We start from the raw sequence: 13,039 nt of genomic DNA on the forward strand, positions 1-13,039 counted from the left end.
CAGTATAGTAAGCAAGGAAATAATTTATCACAAACCAACCAGCCATAAAATTACAGTTAAGATTTGCTGCTCAGTAGAATGGCTGTAAATGATACCAGCAAGAGAAACAATTTTTTTAAAGTTTAACAAGTGTTACCAGTGGCCTAAAAGTCAGACTGTTATTAATTACTACAGCTCTCATTACTGAACAAGAGAAATAGTAATACAAGCAGTAATCGTCTATTAGTCCTGTACATAGTGCTATGCTAACAACCTCTGGATGACTGTTAGCTTTCATTTTATTTGGTAAGGCTGATGGCTGCAGGCATACAACATCCATCTTTACAGTCCACCTTATCCATCCTCTCCCTCCCCAGTGCACAAGAACCTTGGGCTCTCAGTCCACGTATGCTGTGCTATCATCTGGTCAGAGATCCCTGTCTTCTAAGGGCGCTAAGTGGAGATAAGGAGACTCGAAGTATCATTTGTGACTGGGTCACACAGAGGAAGGATCAACAAGAAGCCTTCGGTTGAGTTTTAGAAGATCAGGTAGGTCTAGGGTAAGGAATCAAAGAAAATTACAAAATGGAGAAAAGCTGAGAGAGCACAGTGATTACAATACTAGAGAAAAGCTAAACGTGGCAGTCAGGCCTTCACATTCCCCTGCAAGTCACTGCAAGAAAACGTCACACACCATTGAAACAGGCCTCTGTATTCACTTCAGAGCTTCAGCCATATACATTTGATGTCCACATTACATCACATAGAATACAGCTGTGTAATACACTGAGGTAAGTAGAAAACTGAAACTTCCGGTTAATATTGTAAAAATGACTAGCACGCTCCAAAATCAGAGTATGATTAGTTTTATATGTGTAACAGCACTCTCTCAGGAGATAAGAATATCACCTGTCCTGAGAAAGTTATATGCCTGTGACAGGTGAAATGGGAGGCAGAGATGTATTTCACCTGTGATAGCCATATAACAATCTCAGAATAGGAATGAACCCCTAAACTTACATAGGTAGCCATTTTCAAGGAAACCTGAAAACTCCTGGGCTTCATTCGCTACTTCCCTGTGTTCTGCGTAAACACTTTGACAAGTGGCAAGCACAGCACAAAAGCTGGTGTGACCATTTTGGTAGTGGTGTGTCCTCGTGTAAAGGACAGAAGGAATCAGGCTTAGGGACACCCAATAACATTATAGGAGGATTTTTTCATGATTTTTGGTAAAAAAGATTAAGAGAGCAGTACAGTTTTGTCATTTAGCTCTAATCCATTAAACTACTTATCCAGGATTTGCAGAAATCTGTTTTAAATAGCAGAGCACTAACTTGCATTGTGAAATACAATGTGCAGGTCTGGAATGACTACTATTACATTTTGGTTTTTAAAACTATTTAAACCAAAGCTGCCTTTCTACCTGAATGATGAATCTCCTTTGATCTTCTGGGAAAGCCCTGTTGTTTGCCATTTCTTTGGAAGGAACCTTTCTCTCCTCTACTTTTTGCTCTTCTAATTTCTTCAACTATGTCATCAGGAATTCAGGAGTACGGGTAACATGGCTGCTGTACAAAACCATTTCAGAGGTTCTCTCTGCTCTCATGAAGTCTCCTGAGGGTCTCCTTTCCTCACCCACATAAGACCGACAGGGCAGTGTTTGGGAGGGCTGACTGTGCACTTGGGCTGGGTGTTCTTGGCTGCCAGATGGTGTGGGTACACTGGCTCAGGTGGAAATAATGATTTGTCTGTGCTCTTGCAGTTTTATCTATAGCTGCACACCTGCACTGTGGGTTAAAATTAGAAATGAACTTGAAACCAGTATTTTGTATATGAAACCCTTGAACCTGGGAAATGTTACCCTGAACTCATGTCCAAAATTACAGCTTGAGACCACGTCTAAGTGTAGTTGAAATGTGCTCTTTCTTTGCAGCATGAAAAATGAGTTGTTTACAAGGCTCGGTAATGCAGAAGATCTCAAAAGGTGCTGCTGTACTCCTATGCACATTTCTGCACAATCAGAGTTAGAAACAAAAAAGTAGCAAGCATCTAGTGAAAAATCAGACACAAATCAGAGGATGAACTAGTAAGCGAGACTGTCATTTCCAAAATGTCTGCTGTTGCTGCTAAAATTTCCAAATGTTTCACCTTAAGTGCCTGTCTACAGGCTTTATTGCCTTAGCTAATAATTTGGCACTGACCAGGCTCTGAAATGAAAAGCTTATTCTTTGTTTTCTCTAATTACTATACAAACATTTTAGCTTTTCTGGCCCATGAAGGAAAAATGGAAGAAAAACGTATTCTACAAACCTGGGAAATGTCTCCTTAAACAACAGTCTTTTACCAGTAACATGACAGAAAATTTCTAGTGTAAAATATAAAATGTTAAGAAACTAAGTTAAGAAAACTTATCTGCAAATCTGACTTATTTTTTTGCAAGGTGTATTTTTCCACTAAAAATAAATCAGAAAATTTGAGATATTTAGTACTGGTTTCGGTGAGCTGATGCAGAGAAATAACCTAGGAGTTAAAACAGGACTTGTGTCTGTGAACTGAAGTTCTGTTCTCAATTTTTTCAGTCTAACAGTCACGGAAGTTATTAGGTTTCTCAGAGTCACATTATACATTTGTACAACATAAACATATTGAACTTCTGGATGTAAAGTGGACCCAGAGCTAACACTTAAAGAAGATAAACAGGGAAAACCAAAATTACGCAACTGACTGCTTAATGGTACTAATTTTAGGGAATCAACAGTTTTTAAATTATAGTGAATGCATTAGGAATGGCTCTATGTCAAAAAAAAGAAATGCAAAATAAATACAGATTTTGCTCTCACTTGAATTTGTGAGAAAATTAGCATGGCTAGGCTCACCGGTCTTCAAAGTCTCCAGGTTTGGTGTTTCACGAAACTTACAGACACTGTCCTTTCACAGGTATGCACTACCTAGTGCTGCTGCAACAAGGAGCCTGCAGTCAGTTTGTATGCCATCTGCTCTAAAATACCATTAATGTAAGGCTAAAACATGTGGCTTTTGCTGTGTGGGCAGCAAATGGCGGCTGTATCAAAATGTGCTCCCTCTGTGAGGGAGTAGTGACTGGAGAGCTTCTCTAAACATACAGGGAGAGCCTCTTAGGATTAAAACCTGAATGATAAACAAGATCTTGAATCCTAGCATCACTACCAAGATCAAATGGTCTGTTCTCCAATGGGTGCAATGACTTCTAAACTAATTTTAATCCTCAGGTTTTCCTTTGTAGCTACAGGATTGCTGACTATAAGTGAACTTAATTCATATAGTATACTCTGTAGGTAATAATGCTCTGAAAAACATCATCTGGACTATTTAATCAGATTGCATGATGCCTCCTGAGCTTGATGTCTGAAAGGCTGACAACTATACATCAGCATAGTACAAAGACTTTTGTTCCTGATCCATGCAGCCTTTTCTCCTGCTTCTGATCTAGCTCACTCGGTCAGTCAGAAGGACAAATAAAATCCCACAAGGAATAGATGTGCATCAATTACCTGAGAAACTCTGTTCATATCTCATAGCAAACCTTTTTATAGCTATAAAAGAGCCTATATGAAAATACACTATTTTTACATTTATTGAAATAAGCCAGATACAGCAGAATAGCACCAATACTTGTGCTGTGATTCTGTGATTCTATACCAAGGAAATGGAAGAGCAATTAACTTCCATTTAGTATCTTAATTTCTTGAGGGAAGTGACACAAGAGGGGGGAAAGGCAGGACTGACTGGCACATCTTGACAGCAGGAAAATAAGAGAGGGGTCCCTTGGTTTGGGAGTGTGTCCTCACAATCTACAGACTGTCCTGGGGCAATCAGAAAAGCAAGGAGAAGCTGAGCTGCAGCTACTCGCTGTTGCCAGCACAAACTGCTGCTCTGCCTTTAGCGATTTACTCTCGTACCTCACTGCCCTTGCTACCTGTTTGTCCTTCCTCCTCAGCAGAGTAAGTTAAAAGGCAGAGGGAGGGAAGGACAACGCAGTTCACTCCCAACAGTTGCTTTCTCCTGAACAGCTGGAGCACGTCCCATTCATCTGATGCCATCACAGCCTCTATTCAGACCTCATAGGCCTTCTTTAATTGGGCACGGAGATTACCAGAAAACACATTTTCACTTTTGGGAAACGATACATAAAGGATATAAATGTTCATCTGAGTAAATGAAACTTATGAAACATTGCAAAGCCAAGAATGTTTCTTCTACTTCAGATGCCTGTTTCAACCTTTTGCTTTTTCAGCTGAACCCCTTCTTGAAATAGACATTTTCCTAGAGAAAATTACTTTTGAAAGAAAGAGTTCTCTGACTTTCTAAATATAGATTAAACAAAGCTATATTTTTACAGGAAGTGTTTGTGCATGGACATTTTACACAGATGCTATTTCCAAGGTTTAGTGTCTTTTGTTTTCTGCATTTGTTGTTGTAACAGATGCCTGTTTGGTTCAACTTTTATGTTTTAGTAGTATTGTATTTTGCAAGAGTATTTTATTTAAAAACACAGTAAGAAAAGTTTGCGGTAGACATGAAAGCTGGGAGATATAGCGATCTTGAAGAACAATCAGTGATCTCTTATTGCAGAGCATGAAAATTCAGTTAATAATCATAGAATAGAATCACAGAATCATTACATTTGGAAGGTGCCTCAGGAGATCGTCAAGTCCAACCTCCTGCTTAAACCAGGACCAGTATTGACATCAGGTTCCCTAGGGCTTTGTCCAGTCAAGCATGGATGAAAATTCCACAAACTGTATTTCACACTAGACGAAAATACTCTTATGAAGTGAGAAAAGATTATTCACTTAATCTTCCATTACTCCTTTCTTATCAGTGCAAATGAGGAATTGATAAACTAGTGTGGTTTTGACCTGGTAGTTCTCTCTTTACCTCATCTATAAAAGAGCTTGTGGAGGGCTGGAAACCAGATGTTACTTTCCCTCTCAAGAGGAATGCTCACAGTACTGGTTTCCAAGCTAAACACTTAATTATGGCTTATCAGGAGTTTTACTGCAAACTAAGCATTACCAAATTGTTGGTAAACAGAGTTCAGATTTAGACCAATGCAATGTTCAGCTTACTTCAAAGGAGTTTATAAAAGTCTCACAGTGACTTGCACAGGATTTGGATCTGGTTTGTTGTGCATGGTTTTTAAATGTAAATTATGCACATTTAAGATAATGAGTTGTATTATTAGTATGCAGATATACAAGAGTAGAAACATAAGGCTGGGAGATGCTTTGGGATGTTCTCTTATTTGTCCTTGGACAGGATCACCGGTGAAAATCCTGATGTATGTTTATCTATACTGTTCTGAAAGTCTTCCAGTGATCAAGAGCCTTCCCAGGCACTCTATTTCAATGCCTCACAGTTAGAGCAACCTCATTGAAGTCCAGTACTCTGGACTCATTGTGGCAGATGCACCCACCCCACTAAAGACCTGAGAAAGACCCAACAAAAGCAGTGCTAAAGTTTCTGGCCCTGGTGGTGCCAGGACTGCCTCCCCCCTCACAGCTCATGTCTGGTCCACACAGTGGGGGTCAAAGGCAGGAAAGTTGGGGTCCTCAGCCAGTAGGGGGTGACACGACCATGTACTGACCACAGATCAGATTTGACCAGGGTATAAATGGGGCCCCGCCGGAGGACTCATTTGAGTCGGTCCTCCTCGGAGCAGCGGGTCTGCAGTCAGGGACTCTCCCCTTGAGTTGGGATGCCACTTAGGGTAACTTCTTGAGATTGAGAGCCCTCCCTTTTTAGATGAGTGAGTGAGTGCACATTTTGGATTGTTAGGCCAAAACCTTAAGAATTCTTAACTCAGCTGTGTCTGGTAATATTCCCAACCAGCATATCGAACCTGTATTTGCTTAATGTCAGTGGGATGTTGTTTTGGTGAATGAAGTTTTGTCTGCTTCATTTCAGTTGCAGATTAAAAGCTTGTTTGAGTTCATTATTTGTGTGCGTGTAGCCATTTTGGTGCGATTCCATGACACTCATTAGCTGTGGATCTGGAAAGCAATCTATGCCTTTCATACAAGGTTTTCGACATATTTGCAACTTATTAATATGTCTTTTTGTGGGAGCAAACAGCACTGGTTCTTCAGTCTTTCTCTTTCAGCAGAAGTCATATTTCAGAGATCCAAAATTAATTTCTCTCTGCTCCCGTCTTCCCTGAATTCCTGTGCTCAAACTGGACTCAGCTGAGGCTCTCACAATGCTAAAACCTTATTCAGTTGAAGTGTCAGGTATCCATAAGGGATTACATTTAAACAGCATTCCTTTACTTATATCCTCTTTGTAGTCAGTGGGCAACTGACTTGAATTTATCTAGACAGTGAATATGCAAATAAGACTCAAAGGAAAACAAAAGGAAGTTGGAAAACCTCAATGAAACCTCAAATTCTGTTGTCACACAGTCCATCGTTAACCACTGCACAAGACCTAAGATTTCACCCCAAGGTTGCTGCAAAGACCAAGCAAGCATGCTCTCTAAGAGAATTTGCCTTTATCGCATCTGTTTACGTTGCATTTCCCACAGCAAAGAAAGTTTGAACTCGGTAATAAAGACAGAACCACAGTAATAACAGCTTAGTGATGATGTTGAAGGAGGAATTTGGTTTTGGCTGGTCTTCCAGACTTTTGGAAATGTAGTATTGAGTAGTGCACTAGACAGGAAAGGGGCACAGATGTGGATCACTACATATTTCTGTTCTCTTTTTCACTGTCTAACTGCTCTTATTCTGGTTTGTTAGGGTTCAGTATCGTCTTTCCAAGCAGCTAGTTTATCAAACAACTGGAAATAAATGCCACATATTATAGCCACAGTTTTAAAGCTAGTACTTTAGGAGCTTGCTACCAAAGCAGGGCTTTTTGGATCCCCCTACTCAGACTCAGCTGTCCAAGTGACTTGCCTCTCTGATACTTGGTTTAAAGCCATGACATGCATAACTTACACAAAATTTCCAAAACACAGAGAAAATTAGTATTTTCTGATGTTTCAGACTCTTAAACAGCTTACATTTCCAGAGGTAAAATGGATGCGACAAAATTACAGCCCACCATACTTTTGTCACAAGATTTCTGCAAGTCTTCATAATAAAAATATAAATTATCTGGGAAAATATATCCAGCTAAACTCAGAAACTTAAAAAAAACCCAAAACTTGGCAGGGCTAAGCTAAAGCATATGAGGGAAAAAAAACCCCAAACCTGCAATAAATTTTGTAGTACATCTGATATCATGAAGTTGTCAAAGTGTCTGCATGTGGTAAAAAAGTAATTTAAAATCTTAGCCAAGTCCAAATAATCTAAAATAATTTAATGAAGGTACTGAGTGGAAAAATATGAATAAATGGAAGTAGTATGTTGTGTATAAGCAAGACTTCTGAGAGCCTCAAATTGTTCCAGTATGTAGTAAGGTGGAATTTTAGTATGTGCATAGATATTTACAGAATGAACACCTAAGAATTACCATTTCTTACAGACATATATTTAGGTGGAGAAATATGCACTATAAAAAATGGGTTAATGTATCAAAATGTATTTCAAAGATAGAGAACTAAGGGGCTGGGTATATACAGATTTGTTTTCTGGATTGCCAAATGCAGTTCGAAAAAACTTATATATTGTAAAGAGTAACAGCTTTTTCCTCCTTGTAATATAGGCATACAGGTGCTCTATCAGTACCTGTCTTACTAAAATCACTGCTGCTGCACCAGAGATTAATTTGGGTCTCGTTTTCTTTTATTGTATGTATTTTCATCTTTATCTCTGTAATAATTTTAGATTAGATTATAGATTAATTTTAGTGATTCAAATACCATTTCATTCATATCAGGGACTGCACAGTCAGGCTGCTAATAACTCTCTAAGACAACAGAATTGAAGCATAAACAAAAGACACTCATGCAGCACCTTATCAAACACTAGCAAGTATATTTCTGATCAAAACCTATGTTGGAGCCTGCAAAATAGATTCATATAGCGTTTCAGATTCCTGAGAGACTGGAGAGCTTGACCCCTCATCCTATAACTGAGTAAGAATATGGATATTTCACTCAGTCCAATGGAGAAAAGATGTGTTTACTTGTAAGTCATCACCTGATATCCAAAAGACTACTGTAAAATGTAGCAACTGTCAGAAACTATTATTTACAGGGTGAATTTTAAGATCTTTCAAAGTCTACGACCTCCCTTCATTCCAGAGCTCTCTGAAACATCATCTTCCACTTAAAAAGAAAAATAAATTTCAAGAAGTTTGTGCTTGTTTTGCCATTTTTTTTTAAATTAAGATCTCTAAGCCAATACCCAGAAAGGTAAACTCTTTCTATCTTTGTAAAGATGGCAGCTTGTCCATCATTGCCATTTGAGCCAGTCTTTGGTACCTGGAGGAAGCACAGCTATGAACTCCTTGCATTTTGCAGTCATTTGAGATCATTGCACAACCATAAGGCACAAGACAGATCAGATTAATGCTTCAGGCATGAGAGTCACTGCAGTCTTGCAGCCAAATAGCTGCCTGCGGAGCCAATTCTACTGCCAAAGATCCACTATATCTGACCACAGGGAGGGACAGCTTCAGGGCAGCATGATCTGGCAGACTATGCTATGGACTAAGAAGAAAGGACTAAACTCAGCTTGACACTGATTTCTTCCACATCCTGCATGAAACCACAAAAGCAAATCTATGCAAACTCAAGCAGCCACAGTAATTACCCACTACTCCCATTGACCTGAATATGTGTTCTCAAGGAACTTTAGTTTTACAGGATCTGCTTCAAAGATCACTGTTGGCAATGGAAAGACTTCCACTGTTGGCCTCATTAATATGGATCATGCCATATATTTCATTCACAGATTTAAAAATGCTGTGCAAAATGAGGCTTATATTGTTTCTCATTATGTATACATCTGTGGTACTATGTCTGCATGTCTGTGAGGACGCACATGCACCTTCGTCTATGAGTCTAGTGTAAAACCAGAAAACACAGCGTGTAACAGTCCTGCATCTCCCAGTGAGTGGTCTAAACAGTTGCAGTGCACCAGGGATTTGACTGCAGAATAGTGATATTTGCCTGTTTTGGTTTTTGTTTTGGTTTTGGTTTTGGTTTTTTTTTTCACCAAGTCTCCATAACGTAGATGTCTACATGCCTGTGTAGAAATTTACAGGAATTGTCAGGAAGACTTTGTTTGGAGAGCTTGGCACTGGCACAGGGACCAGAACAGTCTCCTTGTTCAGCATTCAGAAAAATATGGCTGGAGTCATGTATTTTTTGAGTAAATATGCCCACACACATTTTCACTAAAGGATTTGACAGAACTTAAAAGTTAGGACAGAGAGACCAGTAGATTGAACTGGTGCTTGGCAGAAACACAAGGTAGAGCAGTTTGGAAACTTTGAATACAGAGATGTTTGCTGGAGCTCTAAAGTAAAAACTTTATTGCTGCCTTTGCTGTTAATCCATTACTGCCCAAATTAACAAGAGGAATGGCATATGCAATAAATGAAGTCTAGGCTCTATGTCCATGTATGTCCCTCCCAAAGAAGAACCATGGCAGAGGTTCAATCACTCAGCAACATCTTAGAACCTGAACTAGGTGTGTTATTCATAAATGTCCATGTGTACTGTATCTAATGCCATAGTCCATTACTCTGTACCTTTTGCGTATTAAACCTATGCGATAGGTCTGAGTTTAGGGTGATGACATCATGCGAGGGTGGTAATGTCAGGAACATCCCTATATTGTAAAGGAGCAAGATTCATTTCATATAGGCTGTGCATAGTACAAACAAACCCACTGCTTATATTTTGTAGGATTTAAAAATACAGACTACAGTGATAATGGGTAAAAAGAGACAATGTAACTTTTTAAAAAAGGTCTTCTATGAGTTTCTACATCTGCTAGATAAATAAATGTCATAAAGAATCATGTGTCTTAACTATTGCTGGCCTAGGGCTCCTCATTATCTGTTCTAGCAAGCCAAGGAAAACCTATGGTTATCATGCATACATATGAGTACTGGCACAGTACCTGTGAGTACACAAATAAGTAAACAAAGTTTTGACAAAACTATATATGTATATATTTATATATCACGCAACTAACCACTAGTAAATGAGATAGGAAAAGTATTCTCATTCCTCACCTTCCATGCTATTTAAAGAGAAATATTTTGTATATTTGATGGCACTGTCAATGATAATTGAAGAATGCTACTACAGTAAGTTTAAGAGTATTGCTTCTAACCTTATTTTCTAGACAATTTTCAGTGCATTCCAGTTAATGGAAGTTCTGTATGTGAAAGAACATCAGAGGTATGAGTAAGATATTATTGTCAAACCACTGAAACTCAAAAATTATTTTAGTAAAAATCTAGGTATGCTATAAAGATGACACTAAAGATAAAAAGTGCTGTGGTTTTTATAGACACAATAATTGCAACAAAGATCTTTTGCAAATGTAGGCAAATTGGAAATGATGAATTACAGTCATAACATTGCTCTCATTTCTGATAGTTTCTAAAACAGAAAACACACTTTCTGTCACTACACATCACACAAACTACCTGCTAAAATATAGAAGTTTGCTAAGTCCCACTTCAATTTCCAAACAGATAATTTTGGACAGGATATTGTACAAACTGCAGATACCCGAAGTACTCAGATACTAACGCTGGCCTTTTTTGTTTGCAATATTTAACCTCCTAGAATATGATAATCACTTAAGATATAAATCTGAACCAATACATGTACTTTTATCAGTATTGTATATAATCGACTGTTACAGCAACAGAAAAAGAACACACATCTTTACAGTGTTTATAACAAGCAGAATTAAGGGAGGCTATAAAGTCTCAAAGTTGTTACACAATTTCTTTGTTATGCAGGAAAAACTCCATAAAACACCTCATTTCAAAATCTGTTTCTTATTAGGCAGTAACATAAAAAGAAAATAAAAATACCGTATGATTTACTGATACGCATTTTGTCCAAATCAGATTCGTTTATCTCTTTTCCCTATCCAAATTTAAGTACTTCATAAATGCATAGCTACAGCCCTTTTGTGGTAGGATTTGCAAAACAACTTCCATTTTTGAGAGCAATAGCAAAACTAAGCATCAAAATCTAAGCTATTAAGTAGTGCATATAATGTTCAAATTAAGAAATCAGTTCTCATTAATAGCAATGTTAAGAAATGGGTTTTTTTGCAACAAAGGCCTGATCCTGCCCTTGGTGTTCCCTTCTTGTGCACAATGTTTTCAACGTTTTAAACATAACCCCTGCACAGGGGGTCATCCCCTGTACATCTGTCCTCAAATTTAGATAAAATATGGGAAGTGCTTAAGTTTCTGTGAACGTTTAAGTCTCTTTTTCAAGAAAGCACTTATGTGCTAACCAGACCATAAAACGCTTGCTTGTGTTAGAAATCTCCAATAAATCAGAATTTCCTATCACCAGTTCCTTAAGTAACATAAATTGATCTACAGAAATTGATAGGTGCATACACGGCAAAAGGCATTGGTGCGATCTGTTCTGGGATGCCATATGTACACATAGTCATGCGTGTGCAAGGAGATGAAAAGCACAAAGCAGCCATGAGAAGGACTGGGGAATAAGAGAGCCTGTCTACTTTTTGTGAGAAGCCTGAGAAAACCTGGCTCAGTTAGTCCTACAGAATGAATGCTGAGAGAGGATATGATTGCAGTCTATTAATACATCCCAAGATAAACACCAGGGAGGGAGAAGAGCTATTTCAGTGGAGGACAATGTTGGCACAAGAACAAATGACTGTAAAGTGGCCATAAGTTACATTTGTCCTGGAAACGGGAAGATTTCTAATTATGAGAGAACTGAGGTCCTGGAGCAGCTTCCCACATCAGCAAAACACTGAAATTCTTCCCAAATAAAACTTGATCAGTTTACGAAAGGGACTGTAGGATATGGCTGCCTGCAACTGTAGAAGACCGCGTGCAGTGAGCAAGCAGATGCCTGCCAGTCCTGTGTTCCTTCACTCATTACTTACTAGCTCACAGGCCAGCTGCAGAGTACACTCTGAGGAAGTTTTTTTCCTGGTTCACAGAGAGATTGAAGACATTACTAGTGAAATTTTAAAAAAAATTACATAGCATGTGCAATTTACATAAATTAATCTTCCTACACAAACCTTAATTTGTCTGCATCTCCTGGATTTCTGTGGGTATGTCTTCAGCTTTCATTAACTGGTCTTTAATCTCTAGTGCCTCAAACTGTGAAAATACCTATGATATAAATAATGCATTTCTGCTCCAACTCTGGCTTGGGACCATCTGTGCAAGCTGCATCTTGCACGCATTGATCGTCAAGGGACCTGTTGCATTCATTTGGTTTCTTACACAGCACTGCACTCTATTTCTCTCTGCCACATATTCTGTAGTTGTAGTTCTAATCCCCTTGTTAAGTAACGTATACTATTACACATGATCCTATCTCTACATTTTGCTGTAACATGCTAAACTAAGTATATTAAACACACAAGTATACAAACAAGAGTATTTTTGATCCCCTGGCAAGGAAAATTCTCTATTTTTTCCTAAAGAAGACTGCCTTATTCAGTGTATACTGAAATAATATGAAGTAAAATATTTTCAAGTGCCACACCCAAGACTGCAAACATACTTTAATTCCATAGTTTTCCTTAGAATTAATGAAAGATACATAGCTAAAGTCAATGAAGAAAACAGTTTAGTCTATACATGACAGCAGGAGGAATACATTCAGCTAAAGCTCATCTGACATGAGACTTGATTTCATGCTGACCCTGCTCAGCTGGCAGATGCTGTTCTGCCTGTGTTTTGGCTTATATATGTCTGACATCCTCAACAGTCAATTAACTGTAGTTAAATCTATGCAGATTAATTCTACTAAAAGTCACACATTAAGAGGGTAGGAAGTTAAAGCCATAGTGAAGTGGATGCTAGAAATGTCCACATCTGTATTTCTAGAGTGTTGGCAGCACTTTAATTTCCTTGGGACTCTACACAGAATATTGTTGTAGTT

General features: G+C 38.4%; 1 protein-coding gene across 1 annotated transcript in view; it reads right to left on the reverse strand.

Moving 5' to 3' along the window:
* The window catches only part of ZCCHC24 (zinc finger, CCHC domain containing 24), a gene marked incomplete at its 5' end in the record, with an annotated part of 91,352 nt that overhangs the window by 77,402 nt on the left and 911 nt on the right, over positions 1 to 13,039 (reverse strand). The window lies entirely within an intron of this gene.

This window comes from Mesitornis unicolor, unplaced genomic scaffold (assembly GCF_000695765.1).
Source record: "Mesitornis unicolor isolate BGI_N332 unplaced genomic scaffold, ASM69576v1 scaffold29343, whole genome shotgun sequence".
NCBI classification, from domain to species: Eukaryota; Metazoa; Chordata; class Aves; order Mesitornithiformes; family Mesitornithidae; genus Mesitornis; species Mesitornis unicolor.